Here is a 17,310-nt window from a genome sequence, read left to right on the forward strand (position 1 = left end):
AGAGAGAGAGGCAGAGACACAGGCGGAGGGAGAAGCAGGCTCCATGCACCGGGAGCCCGATGTGGGATTCGGTCCCGGGTCTCCAGGATCGTGCCCTGGGCCAAAGGTAGGCGCCAAACTGCTGTGCCACCCAGGGATCCCTTAACCTAAAGTTTTAAGATCAAATCGATCTTATTGTATACATTTAGAAAGAATATGACAGGTTGGCATTATTTAAGGGTAAAATCTTCATAGAGTGGTATCCCTATGCTGTTCATCCCACCTTTTGTGATGATGTTTTTGGTTCATTGTTTTTCCAAATAATTTTTAAGCTGATTGTTAATATCTTATTTTAGAACGATTTTTTTTTCTTAAGTTTTTATTTTGATCACCCGGTGCTCATCGAGTCAAGTACAGTCCTTAATCCCCATCCCCTCTTTCACCCATTTCCCCACCCCTTCCGCTCTGGTAACCATCAGTTCTTTATAGTATAGAGTCTGTTTCTTGGTTTGTCTCTTTTTTTCCCTTTGCTTGTTTGTTTCTTAAATTCTGCATATGAGTGCTATTGTATGGTATTTGTCTTTCTCTAACTTATTTCATGTAGTGTTACACTCTCTAGTTCTATCCATGCCCTTGCAAATGGCTAGAAAAAATATAGAACACTTCACAAATGTGTGTGTCATCCTTGTGCAGGGGCTGTGCTAATCTCTGTATCATTCCAATTTTATTTATTTATCCTTTTTAGAGAGAGCCTACGTGTGTGGTGAGGAAGAGGAAGAGAGAGAATCATAAGCAGGCTCCATGCCCAGCATGAACCTGACTTGGGGCTTGATCTCATGATCCTGAGATCATTACCTGAGCCAAGATCAAGAGTTGATGCTTAACTGACTGAGCCACCCAGGTGCCCCAGTATCATTCCAGTTTTAGTATACATGCTGCTGAAGTGAGCATGAATATTTTCATTACTTTAAAAAGAAACCCTGTACCGATAGCAGTCATTCCCTGTATCCTTCTCCCCAGCCCTTGTAATCACTAATCTATAGTCTGTCTATATGGACATCATCTATTCTGGACATTTCATAGCAATGGAATCATATAATATGCAGGTTTTTCTTTCACTTAGCATAATGTTTTCAAGGTTCGTCCATGTTGTGTTATATATTAGCACTCCGTTCCTTTTTATTGCTGAATAATATTCCACTGTATGGGCATACCATATTTTGTTAGTTCATCATCAGTTGATAGACATTTGAATTATTTCACTTTTGGACTGTTGTAAATAATGCTCCTGATAAAAATTCATGTACAAGCTTTTATGTAGACCTGTGTTTTCAGGTCTCTTGAGAATACACCTAAGTGGAGAATTGCTGGGTCAAATGCTACTCTGTGTTCAACATTTGGATGAACTGCCAAACTGTTTTTCAGAGTGGCTGAACCATTTTATAGTCCTACCAGTAAAGTCTAAGTGTTCTGATTTCTCCACATTCTCACCAGTACTTGATATTGTCATATTTATCTTAATCATCCTAATGGGTGAGAAGTAGTATCTAACTGTGGTTTTGATCTATGTTTCTCTGATAACTAATGATGTTGAGCATCTTTTCATGTACTTACCATTTGTATGTTTTCTTTTGAGAAAATTCTCTTTAAATCCTTTGCCCATTTTTAAATTGATTGCCTTTTCACTACTAATTTTTAGGAGTTTTAAAAACATTTTTATTGAAGTATACGATGTTATATTAGTTCCCGGCATACAGTAATTCAGTAATTTTATACATTACTCATTGCTCACCATGACAAGTGGAGTCACCATTTGTCACCACACACCATTATTAGAATATTATTGACTACATTCTCTCCTGTACTTTTAATTTCTGTGCTTATTTATAACCAGAGTTTCATACCTCTTAATCCCCTTTATCATTAAAAAAATTCCCTTTACCTATAAGTAGATGTAAAGATGTCTGTATCTTATATCTCTATAGATAAAATTGAGGATTGTAGGACTTTTTAATATATTCTGTATACAAATCCCTTATCAGATATTTTCCAATGGTTTTGAAGTATTCTGTGGATTGTCTTTTACTTGATAGTATCCTCTGAAACACAAAGCTTTTTAATTTTGATTAAGTACAGTTTGTATATAACTTCTTTTGTCACTTACCCTTTTGGCATCATATCTAAGTCACCATTACCAAACCCAAGGTCATAAAGACTCCTATATATTCTTTCTATGAGAGTTCTATAATTTCAACTCTTGCATTAACTTTCCATGACCCATTTTGAAGTAATTATTGTGTACAGTGTGAGGTAAGGCTTCAACTTTGTTCTTTTGTATGTGGACATTCAGTTGTCCCAGCACCATTTGTTGAAAAGACTATTCTCTCATTAAGTTATTGTGTGCTCTTGTACTCAATCAGGTGGTATAAATATAAGGGTTTATTTATGAATTTCCGATTCTATTTTATTGACCTAAGTATGTCCAGCCTTACACTGTTCCCATGTCATCTTGTTACCATAGTTTGATTTTAAGTTTTGAAATTGGTGTGAATCTCCAGCTGTGTTCTTTTTTTTTTTCAAGATTGTTTTGGCTTCTGGGTCCCCGAGTGTCCACACAAATTTTAGGATCAGCTTGTCAATTTATGCAAGAAGAAAAAAAAAAAAAACCCAGCTGGAATTTTGAAAGGGAATGCATTGGGTAGATGCCATTGTATTTTAAATATTATACCGAGTCTTTGCTATTGATTGCATTCAACTCCTGGGACAGGCCTCAGTTGTTGGGAGTATGCACTGAAGATTTGTATCTTGGTGGATAAAAATCAGTGCACATCTGAAACTAGATTATTTGGAGAAACACTGAACTGGTGCAATCTACATATTGAAGTCTTTCCTTGGTTTTGTTATTAAAATATGTATATATGGCATCCTCTGGTCAGCATATTTGCTTTGCAGGTTTTTTCAGAACTCTTTCCACCAGTGTCTTGAGATCAGTGAAAAATGTGATAATATGAAGACAAGGAGAATCTTCAGCATTTTAGCTGTGTATTAGAATGGCATTGGTAGTTTTATCAGAGAGTATATGGTGGTGTGGCTGCCTTTTATTTTTTTCTCCCCACACCTATCTTGAGGAAGGAATTGTCTTAGAAAGCAGGAAAGCACTTTGTAAGAAATTTAGGTGGTTTTTTTTGGTAGGGTCAGTCCAACATTGTTCTCTTGCTTTGCCTAAGGCATTATGCTAGCCCCCCGCAGGGGGCCCACATTAGAATAAAACCTCCTTGGACTATGTCTTTTTTGGTGTTTTTTTTTTTTTGTTTTTTTTCCCCTTGGACTGTTTCAGCAGCTTCTAGATAGATGCCTCCTTTCTGCTTCTTCCCATTCCTTCTCATTTTCTGTTCTAGTGCCGGAGTTTCTAGCTTCCTCAAAAAGCCAATCTGATTAGGTTTGGCTCCTCATTGCCCACAGGGTAAAGTTCAAATTCCTGAGCAATTGCAGGTGAGACTTTTTCTAGTCTGGCCCTAGCTCTTTCTCTCTCTCCTAAAGCAAACATCCCATAGAAGCACACCCTTGGCCTTGAATGCATCTGCCTCTTCAGCATATCCTTGTCCATGCTCCTTGTCCACATAGAATGACCTCCCCCAGCACTCCCTGCTTGGCAGGGGCTGGTTCCCCTTTCTCATCTTCCTATGGAGGGCTCCACACAATTTTTTCGTATTCTGCATGTCTTTGTCTTTGCTGCTGCCAAAGATGAGAGGCAGAGATTCCATCACCTCTCTCTCTCCAGTGGCACAGGCCCTGACCAAAGCAATTCTTAAATGTTATTTTAAACAAATGAGGTAGAGATCTGCTCAGAGGATTTGATAATCTCACAAGCTGGGAAGACGTTCAAAGGGCTGACAATCCTTAATACGTCCCTGGATGGGAAACTGTGTGCTATGTAGCTAAATTCTGCAGTTTCTCTGGACCAGATATGGTACAAATATAAATCTCTCCGGTTTTACTCAGCCACAGGGCTTAGTGATCAGTACACTTTCTAGATGCACTGTGTTGTTTTCTCTAGCTGTCCTGTATTTAGTAAAGCTTCAGGCAGAGTATCTGTGAATAGGGGGCTGATGTGTGACACAGGACAAAATAGGCATCAATTAGTGATGAAAACAAGAAAGTGGACTGTTCTATATCATACCCTCGTTGAATCCTATCAGATTTTATTTAAAGATTTTATTTATTTATTCATGAGAAACACAGAAAGGCAGAGAGGCAGGCAGAGGGAGAAGCAGGTTCCCAGGATCCCGGGACCATGCCCTGAGCCAAAGGCAGATGCTCAACCATTGAGCCACCCAAGTGCCCCATTTAATGTGTGTTTTAAATAGAGGCATCTTATGATGGTTAACAATGAAAATTGTACCGGTGGCTAACTCAGGTTTTGTCCAAAGACATCTTTCCTTCATCTTTATTCTTAAAAGGTACTTTTTGCTGGGTAGAGAATTCTAGGTTAGTGGTTATTTTCTTGAAGATGTTCTGTTGTCTTCTGACTTGGCCTGTTGCTTTTGAGAAGTCCATCGTCAGTACTCAGAAATGAGTTGTCATTCCTTTTTCTGTGGCCATCTGTTAAGATTTTTCTTTTTGTCTTTCCTTCCTTGCAGTGTCACTGTTATATACCCTGATGTGTGTTCCCTTTATTTATTCTGCTTGGACTTTCTGAATTTATGGGTTGATGTTTCTCATCACTTCTTGAAAATTTCGCAGCCAGGATCTTTTTCATTGTTGCCCCCCATCCTCTCTTATTCTCCTCTCTCTGGGACTCCAGGTAAACTTAATGTGGAGTTTCTCACTCTGTTTATTTTGCTCTTTTTCTAATTTTCTAAGGTATAAAGTTAGATTTTTCATGTGCAGCTTTTCCAATAAAAATTTGTGTAAATAACATTTTATGGATAACAGTCGTGACCTCTGGTTATTTATTTTAAAAGGTGCAAATTTGTTTTTTTGGTTTGTGTGTATTTTATCACAAGAAACTAGCTAATGGAGATGTGTTTTTTTAGAATACCTGTGCCAGTTTTTCCTATTACTTTTATTCTGTTTTATTTGGTCTGGTTGGACTCATAGCCTATTAAATAGCTTGAGTTGAAAATTTTAAGCCATGTTGGTTAGGACACTCTTTGGACATTGATGCACACAACCAGAAAGATACTTTAAACATTCTGTTACTGTTTTCTTTAGTGATTTAGGTTTGGTAGTGATTTTTGAGAAATTGTAGAAGTGCAGCTTAGAGTTAGTGGATATTGATTTGTAAGAAATCAATGTGGTTATCTGGTGGTGGGTCCTCTGCCCACTTTCACAGTATGAGGTATGAAGTCCCAGCAAGTGACTACATTTCAATTTTCAGATATGACTCCACTGTGCCCTTTACATTAGAAAATTGTAGAAAAGATATCTAAATTTCTTTCTCAGTACTGTGTTAGCTGAATTCCACAGATTTTGCTATGTTAATTTAAAATTTTTCTTTTAGTTTTAAGTATTCTCTAATCTCCCTTAAAACATTCCCTTTCATCCATGAATTATTTATAAGTGTGCTGTTTACTCTCCAAGTGTTGGAGATTTTCCTGTTATCTTTTTCTATTACTTTGCAGGTTAATTCCATTATAATCAGAAGCACATAGTTATACAATTTCAAGTTTTTTACATTTGTTAAAATTTTTTTATGAATGTTCCATGTGTGTTGAAAAGAATGTGTCTCTGCTTGTATGAAGTGTTCGATAAATGTACATTTGATCCATTGAGTTGATGGCTCTCCATCCTTTCTGACTACCCCTTCTGTCGATTACTAGGAGAAGTACTGAAGTCTCCAGCTGTAATTTTGGATTTTTCTGTTTTTCTTTTCAATTCTGTCAGGTTTTGCTCCTACGTGTTTTGAAGCTTTGTTGTTAGACGCATAAACGTTTAAGATTGTTATGTCTTTCTGGCAAATTAACCCTTTTATCATCCTGGAATGTTCCTCTTTATCCCCTATGGCTTTCTTTGTTTTGAAGTCTGCTTTGTGTAATATTAATATAGCCACGCCGGCTTTCTTACAGTAGTGTTTGCATAGTGTATCTTTTCCCCCAGGTGAGTGGCAATTTTCCTCATTCTTTGTGTGCTGAGTAATTTTGGATTATATCCTGAACATCTTGAATATTCTGTTTTGAGGCTCTGCATCTTGTTCTGATCCTGTGGTTGAATGATGATGTATTTGTTTTAGCAGGCATTGGCCTAGTTGGGTTCAGGGTATGCGTTCCAAATGGTCTTCTGCGGGTTGTGGTTTCAGTGTCACTTATGTGTTCATAACCTTTGCAGTGTTATTTGTATCTGATCTGTGTGCTCCTGGTGGCCTGGGCCTTGGCCAGGGGTCTACCCCATAGTTCAGGTGTATGGGATATGTGTATTTGAAAGTTATCACTAGCAGTCCAGAATCAAGGCTTGAGATTTTCTTGGTCACCTAGCTATTATAAAGCTGGGCTGCTATCTGAATTCCTATTCCCACCTGCTGCCTTTCAAGGGCTATCCCAAACTGACATGTGCTTCATCAGGACTCCATCCTTGCCTGTTAGCAGATCCCAGCCCTCATTCCCCAAAGTCCTAAAAAGACACCTCTTAGGAAATAACTACAGGGCAAAAAAAAAAAAAAAAAAAAAAAGGCAGCTGAGCTTCTTAGTGCTCTCTAGGTCAAGTACTGACTTGAACCTGGGTTCAGTATGTCCTCACAACCGTGTTAGTTGTGTGGGGTGTTCAGGAAGATGCTTTTCATATTTCCTGCAGCTTTTATGTTTTTTAGCCGACTGACTTGCCTTATTTGCCATTACCAAGGGCTGGAAACACACAGTTTTTAGTATTTTCCACTTTGTGAGTTAGAGGTGGTGATGGATTGCACTTTGACCATCCAGGATTCATAGGTTGAGGTCCTCAGCCCCCCTGTACCTCAGGATGTGGCTTTCCATTGAGAAATAGGGTCATTGTGGATGCAGTTAGTTGAGATGCGGTCATGCTGAGTACGGTGGGCCCCCCCCCAATCCAATTATGATTGCTATCCTTATCAAATATGGAAATTTGGATGCAGATGAGCAGAAAGGGAGGATGCCATATTGATATGAAGGTAGAGGTTATAGATACATTAGCGCTCCTCCTGAGAGCACCTTTTGGTGCCAGCAAACCAAGAGAAGCTAGGAGAGTGGCGAAGCACAGATTCTCCTTCCCTGCCCTCAGAAGGGACCAACCCTGCCAGCACCTTGGTCTTGGATTTCTAGTCTCCAGGAATGTGAGACAAATTTCCTGTGGCTTAAGGCCACCCAGCACCTGATACTTTGTGATGGCCGCTCTGGCAAACTAATGAAGAGATTGTTTGTTTCTCTAAGTTGAGATCTTTAAAAAAAACCTGTTATCTTTAGGTCCTGAAGTATAACTTGAGTACATGGCCCGTTGCCTGTATATAGTAGGTAGGCACTTGAGAAACATTTATAGTTCTTTCTACTAAAATGGAATATTTATGTTCCTAAAAAATCGTGCATTCTGCAAATCATGCACTAAAAATAGTGCCTCATAAGAGAAAAATAAGGTGGTGGCAGATCTCTTAAAATCTCTGCAGCTTGGTAGCTACTAGCAAAAGCAATAATCAGTACCCTAGAGGATTACCTGGATCGCTTAGGTGAACATCTCAGCGTGGCTGGACATTGTTAAAATGGATACTAAAAGTGTACAAGAACGGCAAAGTGGAAATTCTAGCTAGGAGTGCTAGCACTGGTGTATGGATAGTTGGTGTTGAGTTCTGAGACAGTGGGGCTGCTATTACAGGGGACAGGGACAGGAGCCAGTGCCACAACCCAGCTGAGAGACCTCAGCCTGGCTGTGACTCCACCTGTCTGGGGAGTGAGGTCTGGGTGCAGGCTTCCTTCTGCAGCTTGCTTGAAATACAGCTTCCTGTTAAGGCCAAGTTAGATGAGGCCTTGTTTTTCTCTTGCCTGAGATCTCCCATAATTCCATTCCTTCCACTTCTTTGTTTTGGAAACTCACAAATGAATCAGTGAGGCTTCCATGCTGTCATGATGTCATTCCTCGCTTACCAATCAAACATGAACTCATCTGTGTTACAGAAACTCCCAGCAGAACAGATGGTATTTAAATGGAATTGAATTCCCTTTTGTATTCTTCAGATTCACCTGTTAGTCTCCTGTTTATGTTAATGTGACTTAAAAGGCACAGATTTAGTCAGAGCTGTGAATACTTTAAAAATTAGTTGTGAAGTTACTTTAAAATTGATATAAGCATTACCTTCAACTTGTTCAGTTTTAATATTCCCAATTCATGGGAGATATTCCCTTTATGATCTATAAAGCTGTTCATTGTTCTTTCAAAAGGGGTTATTTATGAATTTTTAGGTTTGTGGGTTTTTTGATTTACTTATTGTAATTTAATTATTATTCCTTCACTATTTTATTTGAGTGTGTGTGTGCACAGAAGACAGGGATTCCCACAACCAGTGGGGGGGAATCCTGCAAGCTTCCCACCTGACAATCATGCCCAACCTCTGGATGAATTTTTACTTTGGTCCTGTTTGTATTCTAGTATTTTTAATATTTAAATTAAATATTTAAGGATACTGTTAACAGTTGTAGGATTTTAATTTTGAGATATTATATATATGATTTCAAATAGTAGTTTTCAATTGTTTCTAATCTTGTGTGAGAATATCAACTGGGCTGTTAATGACACTTACAATTTGACTTTTGTTACCTGTTATTTTTGTTTTAAGATTTATTTATTTATTAGAGAGAGAGAGACAAAGAACACATGGGAGTGAGGGGGTAGAGAAAGAGGGAGAGAAAGTCCTAAGCAGACTGAGTGTGGAGCTCAACATGGGACTTGATCTCATGGCCCTGAAATCATGACCTGAACTGAAACCAAGAATCAGACCTGTAACTGACTGCACCACTCAGATGCCTGTTATCTGTTATTTTTGAAAATTGAAATTAATGTATTGCAATGTAGAAAGACTACCAAAGCTTTAATATTTGGACTGCAAAGCTTTTATTTTAGCAAATTATAATCAACTCATAATTGAAAAATTGGCTTATCTCAATATAACCTGGAGTTATATATTTGGCTCTTTTTTTAATTTTTTAAAATTTTTTATTCTTATTTTTATTTATTTTTAATTTTTTTTTTATTATTTATTTATGATAGTCACAGAGAGAGAGAGAGAGAGAGAGAGAGAGAGGCAGAGACATAGGCAGAGGGAGAAACAGGCTCCATGTACCAGGAGCCCGACGTGGGATTCGGTCCCGGGTCTCCAGGATCGCGCCCTGGGCCAAAGGCAGGTGCTAAACCGCTGCGCCACCCAGGGATCCCTGGCTCTTTTTTTTTAATTGGAATATATATATATACAGAAGAGTGTATGATATGCTTTGGAGTAGATTGTTTTAAATGAAGAAAATGTCTTTAAGAGCAACTCTTTACATGAGAAAAGAAATCAAACTGTACTTAGCTTTGCATAAAATGATTTTTGCACGAGAATTTTAGGAATGAAATTGCAAAAACTCCTCAGAATTTGGGTGCCTTTTCTACAGGGCACTGGCAATTTGGCAATATTTTAATGTCCTTATAGGGTGTTTGTTTTGTTATATTTTATTGAATTTGTTTTTTAATTTGTTTAATTTTTAATTTTTTAATTAATTAATTAATTATTGAATTTTGGGGGAGCAAATTCCAGGGAAATCTTTGTTTTCCAGGATGCAACATAATACATCTTTGTGGTGGCAGTACTGTCCATATTCTCTCCTAATTGCTACAGCTAGAGCTGGAAACAGAGGAGATTGGCTTTGTAATGAGAGGAAAGGAAATTTGGTAGTTATTGAGAATACCAAGACTGAAGATGGCTTTAAATTTGATTAATTCCTTAATTCATTTTTGGAAATGTTTTCTGAATATAGGGATTCCCAAGATCCTCAAAGCTTATAATTCTGGAAGTAGGAAGGGAGCAGAGGGTAGCAAGCTTATATTTTTAGGGTGTAGCTTGCATTCCCACTTCACCTTTTTTGAGCTGTAGGTTATTGGAATGCCACGTTTACTCTACCTTTTTTTTTTTTTTTAATTCTCCTCTGGTTCTTCCCTATGCCAGGGCCCTCCCTAGCTCCCACCCGTGTGTCTGATGGGTGCTGCGGGAGTGGCCTTGGGAGCAAAACCTTCTAGGGTGGGTCTGGGGATAGTATCTGAGGTGTGGGTAATACCAGCCATGACAGAACGAGGCCTATGCAGTTGATGACCGTTATTCACGGTAACTACGTTCTGTGAAGTCTCCATGAACACTGAGTTAGTGACTCCTGATCTTTTGCTCATAAGGATACAGAATTGGTTCCTATGAGTCTCTGGTCACATTTCTGTCAACTGAGCAATAATAGTATGTTTCATGTATGCTCCTGTTTAAAGACAATGTATCTATTATGTATTAATAACTAATAATAATGGATAATAATGCTGATTCATTAGCATTTAGCTTGTGGCTAACAGTGCTGTGAGTCATGCTTGAATGAAGCTGGTCTAATTACATGCATTTTTTTCTATGAGGCACATCATAGCCGCCTTGAGTTTGGGGATACCAGGTAGCACTTCTACACTATTTTGCTATTTAAAATCACCCACAAGAAGCACAAAAATGTGGAAAAGGAGTCACTAAATAGATTGCAAAAACAATACTTGTTTGTAGCATGAGTGTTGAAATGAGAAGGCAAAATGTCACATCGTTCAGCCACAGCTAGGAGTGTGTACATTGGGACACTCAAGTTTTTTGTTGATCTGCACGTGTCTGTGAGTGATGACAAAGTACCAGGAGTATTGATTTTGGGGTTATGAGTAAATTTTTTTGAATATTTTATTTATTTATTTGTTTTTTTTTTTTTTTTTAATTTATTTATGATAGTCACACACAGAGAGAGAGAGAGGCAGAGACATAGGCAGAGGGAGAAGCAGGCTCCATGCACCGGGAGCCCGACATGGGATTCGATCCCGGGTCTCCAGGATCACGCCCTGGGCCAAAGGCAGGCACTAAACCACTGCGCCACCCAGGGATCCCTATTTGTTTGTTTATTATGAGCGTGAAAGCAAGCAAGCAAACTAGCACAGGTGTAGGGGGAGAAGCAGAGGGAAAAGGAGAGAGAATCGCAAGTAGACTCCACACTGAGTGTGGACCCTGACTTGGGGCTGGATCTCACAACCCTGAGATCATGACCTGAGCCAAAATCAAGAACCAGATGCCCAACTGACTGAGTTGCCCAAGTGCCTCACAAGTAAATTTTTTAAAAAAGTGAATGCTACTCCCAACATGGGGCTTGAACTGATGACCCTGAGATGGAGAGTCATATGCTCTACTGACTGAACCAGCCAGGTGCCCCAGTAATTTTACCAAGTAGACAATTCACAAATACAGAATTCATGACTAATGAGAATCAACTCTACTTGAACGACTAGGATTGGGTCCTGACCTCACCATGTAATACATGTATTGTTACCTTAAGCAAATTAACCTATCTGTGTCTGTTTTCATATTTGTAAATTGGGGATAAATATTACCTACATCAGAAGTTAGTGAATTTAAAAAGAATGAACTTGCTGTCACATTGCCGTGTATACAGAGAGTCCTTGATAAGTAGTCATGTTAGTAGGAACTAGTAAGATAGCTTAATACTGATAGCATCTGTCTTTATCAAGTACCTCTTCTGATGCTCATGATAACCCTGAAAAATAGGAAATATCATCTCTGTGGTACCAATGAGAAAATGGAGGCCCAGAGAGGTTGAGTCGTTTGCTCCAGGTTACCTATCTGCTAAATAGCTGAGCTGCGATTTGAGCCCAGAGTGTGATCATGTCAAGTGAAGAAGGATTATATATGGTGTCAGGGTCCTAGTGATCCAGCTAGGATCTGTATATCCAGATTCCCCAGTAGAGGACAGAGATGGTTAGGCGAAGAGGACTGTGTTAGAATGGCTGGAGCTTATGCTTCCTGCCCAGAGTGGGAGAAATTAGGGTGAGACAGGGCCCAGAATGATCCACACAACAGGTCTTGGACTGCAAAGGCCTAAAATTATAACATAGATTGGGATAGAGGCCAAGGGATGCTTCAAAGAATAGAGGCCTTAGGTAGAGTTCAGCTGACATGAGTTTCTGGGCAGGGAACACTTATATCTGAGGGAGGTGATGAATTTGAGAATCTTTGTTCATCTTCATAGCTGTCCAAAACTGAATCTGTGAAGGGTAGCACTTATAATTTCTTCTCTGTATGTATTTCTGACCTTCATAGGTCCTGTTATCTATAGGAAAGTGGGCAGTTGGGGAAAGCTCTTTGTTTCTCAAGTGCTCCAAATGACTGGCTTCAGAGGGGTTTTTCCTCCAAAGTCTTCTTCCAGAGATGGGTCCCTTTTTTGGGTGGTTTTGGAGAAGGGCTTCCCATATTCACACAGTTCATGTTTGTAGGTGGAGTGAATTTGGAACCATCCCAGAACTCAGAGCCTGAAAGGTCTGGTACTTTGGTAAGCAAAAGGCTCCCAAAGGCAGTTCCCACTCTCTCATCCAACTGTGACCTAGAGGTTTTTCTGAGCCAGGGCTGAGCAGAGTGTTGTGAATGCCCAGACTCTGAGAGACACATGGAAGTTTTCTATCATTTTCTACTTGGAGTCTGCAAATGTTTTTCAGTAGACAACAACATAGCAATTTGAGAGGGACGCTTCATGGTGTTCTTGTGGAATGCTTATTTCTTACATCTGGTTCAAGTTTGGTTGATATGCATCACATACATTTCAAATTGTGTTTGTATTTAGCATCCATATAAATAAATGAGTAAGCAATCAAAAGCCAGGGTGGTATTTTGGGGATATGTTTCTCTTCGTGGATCCCCAAGAAGTTTGCCCACTGAGGTTATTATGTATATGCAGTCAGTGCTATTTTATATTTGGAGCAGGGTCCAGCAACTTTCTTCCAAAAAGGCCCAGAGAGTAAATATTTTATGCTTTATGGGCCATATGGTCTTTGTCACAACTATTCAGTTCTGCCATTGTAGCCATAGACGCTAAGGGAACAGATGAGCATGGCTGTGTTCCATGTAAACTTTATTTACAAAAACAGGCAGGAGGCCCATTTACAAAATTTGGCCTATGGGCCATCGTTAACCAATCCCCGGTTGACAGCATAGCTCTTACTTTAAGATCTTCGTAACTCCTTTGTAGGGTTGAACCCTAGCAGAATCTTGTGTGTGTGCAGCATTTCAAAATTTACATTGTAACCTTGGGCAGTGAAAATAAGAAGAAATATAGAAAACTTGTTATCTTTTATGAATTTTGCTCTATGAAAAAGATTCTGATACCAAGATCTTACTTAAGTTGTTTAAGTAGACTCCACGCTAGTGTGGAGCCCAGTGTGGGACTTGAACTCACAACTCTGAAATCAAGACCTGAGCTGATACCAAGGGTCAGATGCTTCACTGACTGAGCCAGCTGGGTGCCCTACCAACATATTAGGTTTATTGAACATTTTTTGTTGGTGGTGGTGGGAAAGGAAAATTGAAATTAAATACCAGAAACTGTAAGAGCTTACTCACATTTCACTAGTTTTTCTTCTGTTATAAATTGTGCATTTAATGATAAACTTTGGGGGTATTTAGTATCTCAGGACAGAAGGCAGAGGTTGCTAATTTTTCCCCTAAAATGCAGTGCATTCTCTCTCCCCTTTTCCGTCTCTCCCTTTCTCACCTGTCCCACATGTTGGATTAGAGAAGCTGACTATAAGAGCCTTGGATTTATGTGGAAAGATGAGACGGGGAGGGGGGGGAGGGGTGTTCCTACAGTGAGCTGAGATATCTGTAAGCTGAAGGAAAGAGCGGACAGGCTGAGGGCTCCCGAACCCTGAGCAACATGTTCAGTTCATCATGATCATGGAGGAGAAGAAGATCCATTTTATAAGAGCTTTGTTTTGATGCCCCCTTCTCAAAACACCTGAGATTACACCCAGAACCCCATACCACCTGGTCTTGGCCACAGAGGCGGGTTTGTATGCGGCTTCTTCTGGGAAGAATAGTTCACATTTGAGAAGCATCAACTATTATCCACCTGTTTCCCATCACCCCTATCTAAACGGACTTTAACCAACTAATTTATGTTCACGAAAATATTTTTTTATAGTCACCAGTCCTCATAAATTCATGGGTTTTTTCTTGTCAGGAAATAAACTCTTTTCTTTCACATGACCTCATATGAAGACTGGTGTGCTTTAAGCATTTGTGATAATATTATAATATGAATAATGAGCCCCTTCCTACCATATACACACCATCCATTTGGAGATATAAACTGAGCAGAAAACGTAGTCTGGTGAAAAGATCCATGTAGGTGGGTTTGCAGAAAAGTTAACTCAAAATCTTATTACATGTGAGTAATAGGCTGAAAAAAACAGACTTTTAGGTCCGTGCAAGCGTCAGCTTCAGGGGAGCAATGCTAGTTGACTTTCCAATATGACTTTCATGAATTGTGTAGAATTTTGAAAGGTTTTGAAGACAAAATCCCCAACTAAACTGTATATTAAAGATTCATTTTGTTATCAATATCTAGATCCTCCCTGCAAAATGTAAGCATTTGGCACGTGGATCCTGGGATACACCTCCCTCCCCCTGCCCACCCCATCTGATTTCTGACATGACTTCCTCTTCATCAATCCAAAGCCCACTGGCCGTTTGAAATTCAGCTTGTCTCACTTCCACAAAAACAAGCAAACAGAACGTAAGCATTCCCACAATAACATTCTGTTTTTCTCAATTCCGGTAATCTGTCTGTAGAGCTCATTTGGAAGTTCAATTCCATATGGCAGTGTTTGCGGAGCAAGATGTTAGTCTTAGATTTACCTCTGCCGTGGGTCCTACTTCCCATGAGTTTAAAATCTGTTTGGAGACTTCTATAAGTAAATAATAAAAAATGTGGCTTCAGGGCGCTGGGTGGCTCATTTGGTTAAGCGTGTCTGCTTTTAGCTCAGGTCAAGGTCATGATCTCCGTGTCCTGGGATTGGCCCTCTCTTAGCGGGGAGTCTGCTTCTCCCTCCTCTGCACCTGCTTTTCCTCCACCCCCTGCTCCTGTTTTCTCTCTTTCTCTGTCTCAAATAAATACATAAAATCTAAAAAAAAAAAAAAATGACTTTACAGGGCAGTACGGATAGAGGATGGCTGATAGAAGAAGGGAGGCTTCAACTCTGCCAGGAAGCACAGATGTGGATGATGATGAGGAGAGGCAACACTAGTGGGAGGGACCACAGCAAAGGAGTTGGGAAGTGAGGTGGGAATGCATGAGCTAAATCTAGGAGTGACCAGAGAGGAAGGGTTGGTGGGTGATAAGACCAGAAAGTGTGTGGGACAGGATTCTGGAAAGTTTTCAGTGCTAGCTACTAGGAGTTTATGCTTTTTCTCCCTCTCTATTTTGGGGTGGAGGGATATGGGGCAGGGAAAAATTTATATTTCACTTTGGAAGTGGATTAAGCTCAGAGGTTTATGTGTAGGGGAGTTTACATAATGAAGAGTGTTCTATTCATTTATCCAACAAATAATTATTTCATGATTAAAATGAATTAGAGGAAAGAGATGCCAGAGCCTATTGTAATAATCCAGACATGAGACAAGAGTTGCTTGCAATTGAGCAGTAGTGCTGGGACTGCAGAGAATGGATTTAAGATACTACAAAAGAGGAATTGATATGACTTCATGAGTAATTGAATGTTGGTTAGCTAAAGTGAGCTGCTTTGCACTGTTGTTTAGTTTTCTTGTTGATGTGTTCTGTTTCTTGAGTTAAACTGTAAAGTCTTTTGGAATAGACTCTACATCTTATACTCCTTTTGTAGTAGGTGGCCATTATCTTTTTATTCTTGTTTAAAGAATTTATGTAACATGTATTATTCCACATAGCACGCATGACATCTTAAATAATGGCCCGTAACTCAACCAACTAGATAAAAGCTAAGGCCAAAGCGTTTGGTTTGTCATATAAAAAAACCAGTACCACTTAGTATTCAAACTACTATTGTAAAACAACAACAACAACAACAAAAAAAACTACTATTGTATTTTATATTTTGACACATTATGATCCTACCATCAACTTTATCCTTTAGAGTATACAACCAGTGTTTTTAGGGTGCTCACAGAGTTGTACCACCATAACCAGCTAATTTCAGGATATTTTATCACCCCCAAAACAAACCCCACATACTTTGGCAGTCAGGTCTTATTCACTTTACCCTCAGCCCTTGGAGCCACTAAACACTTATTTATCACAGTTTTAAGGGCTGGAAAGGCCAAGATCAAGGTGCTGGCCAACTCATTGCTTGGTGAGAATGGCTTCTGGTTCATAGATGGGATCTTCTTGCTGTGTCCTCATTTGGCTAAAGGGTTTCAGGAGCTCTCTGGGCTCCTTTTTTGTTTTTTAAAGATTTTATTTGAGAGAGAGAGAGTGCAGGAGAAGGAACAGAGGGATAGGGACAAGCAGACTCTGTGCTGAGTGGGAGCTGGATGCAGGGCTCAATCTCACGACCCTGAGGTCATGAGATCATGATCTGAGCTGAAATCAAGAGTTGGCCGCTTAACTGACTGAACCACCCAGGTGCTCCCAGGATCCCTTTATAAAGCACTAATCCCATTCAGGAGGACTCTACCCCATGACCTACTCACCTCCCAAAAGCCCCACCTCCAAATACCATCACATTGGGAATTAGGATTTAACATATGAATTTTGAGGGGACACAAACATTTCATTTTATAGCAACAGACTTGCCTATTCTGGACAGTTCATATAAATGGTATCATGCAATATGTAGTCCTTTGTGTCTGGCTTCATTCACTCAGGATAATATGTTCAAGGCACATCCATGCTGTAGTATATATCATATATCAGTATTTCATTAATTTTTATGGCTGAATAATATTCCATTGTATGGACATACCACATTTTATTTATCTATTCATCAGCTGATAAGCATTTGGGTTGTATCTACTTTTTGTCTGTTGTGAATAGTGCTGCTATGAACATCTGTATACAAGATTCTTTTTTTTTTTTTTTAAAGATTTTATTTATTTATTCATGAGAAATACAGAGAGAGAGGCAGAGACACAGGCAGAGGGAGAAGCAGACTCCATGCAGGGAGCCCGATGTGAGACTTGATCCCCGGTCTCCAGGATCACATCCTGGACTGAAGGTGGCACTAAACCGCTGAGCCACCCAGGCTGCCCTGTGTACAAGATTCTGTTTTCAATTCTCTTGAATATAGTTAGCAGTGGGTTGCTGGTTC

The 17,310-nt window shown here is 39.5% G+C and overlaps 1 protein-coding gene and 1 non-coding gene across 3 annotated transcripts in view; one reads left to right on the top strand and one right to left on the bottom strand.

The window, feature by feature from the left end:
- The window catches only part of SMURF1 (SMAD specific E3 ubiquitin protein ligase 1), a 113,460-nt gene that overhangs the window by 38,756 nt on the left and 57,394 nt on the right, over window positions 1–17,310 (top strand). The gene's annotated exons all lie outside the window — the stretch shown is intronic.
- Window positions 628–729, bottom strand: LOC112646397 (U6 spliceosomal RNA). Its single transcript, XR_003127629.1, has one exon. It is a non-coding gene; the product is annotated as a U6 spliceosomal RNA (small nuclear RNA).

This window comes from Canis lupus, chromosome 6 (genome assembly GCF_003254725.2).
Source record: "Canis lupus dingo isolate Sandy chromosome 6, ASM325472v2, whole genome shotgun sequence".
NCBI lineage: Eukaryota > Metazoa > Chordata > Mammalia > Carnivora > Canidae > Canis > Canis lupus.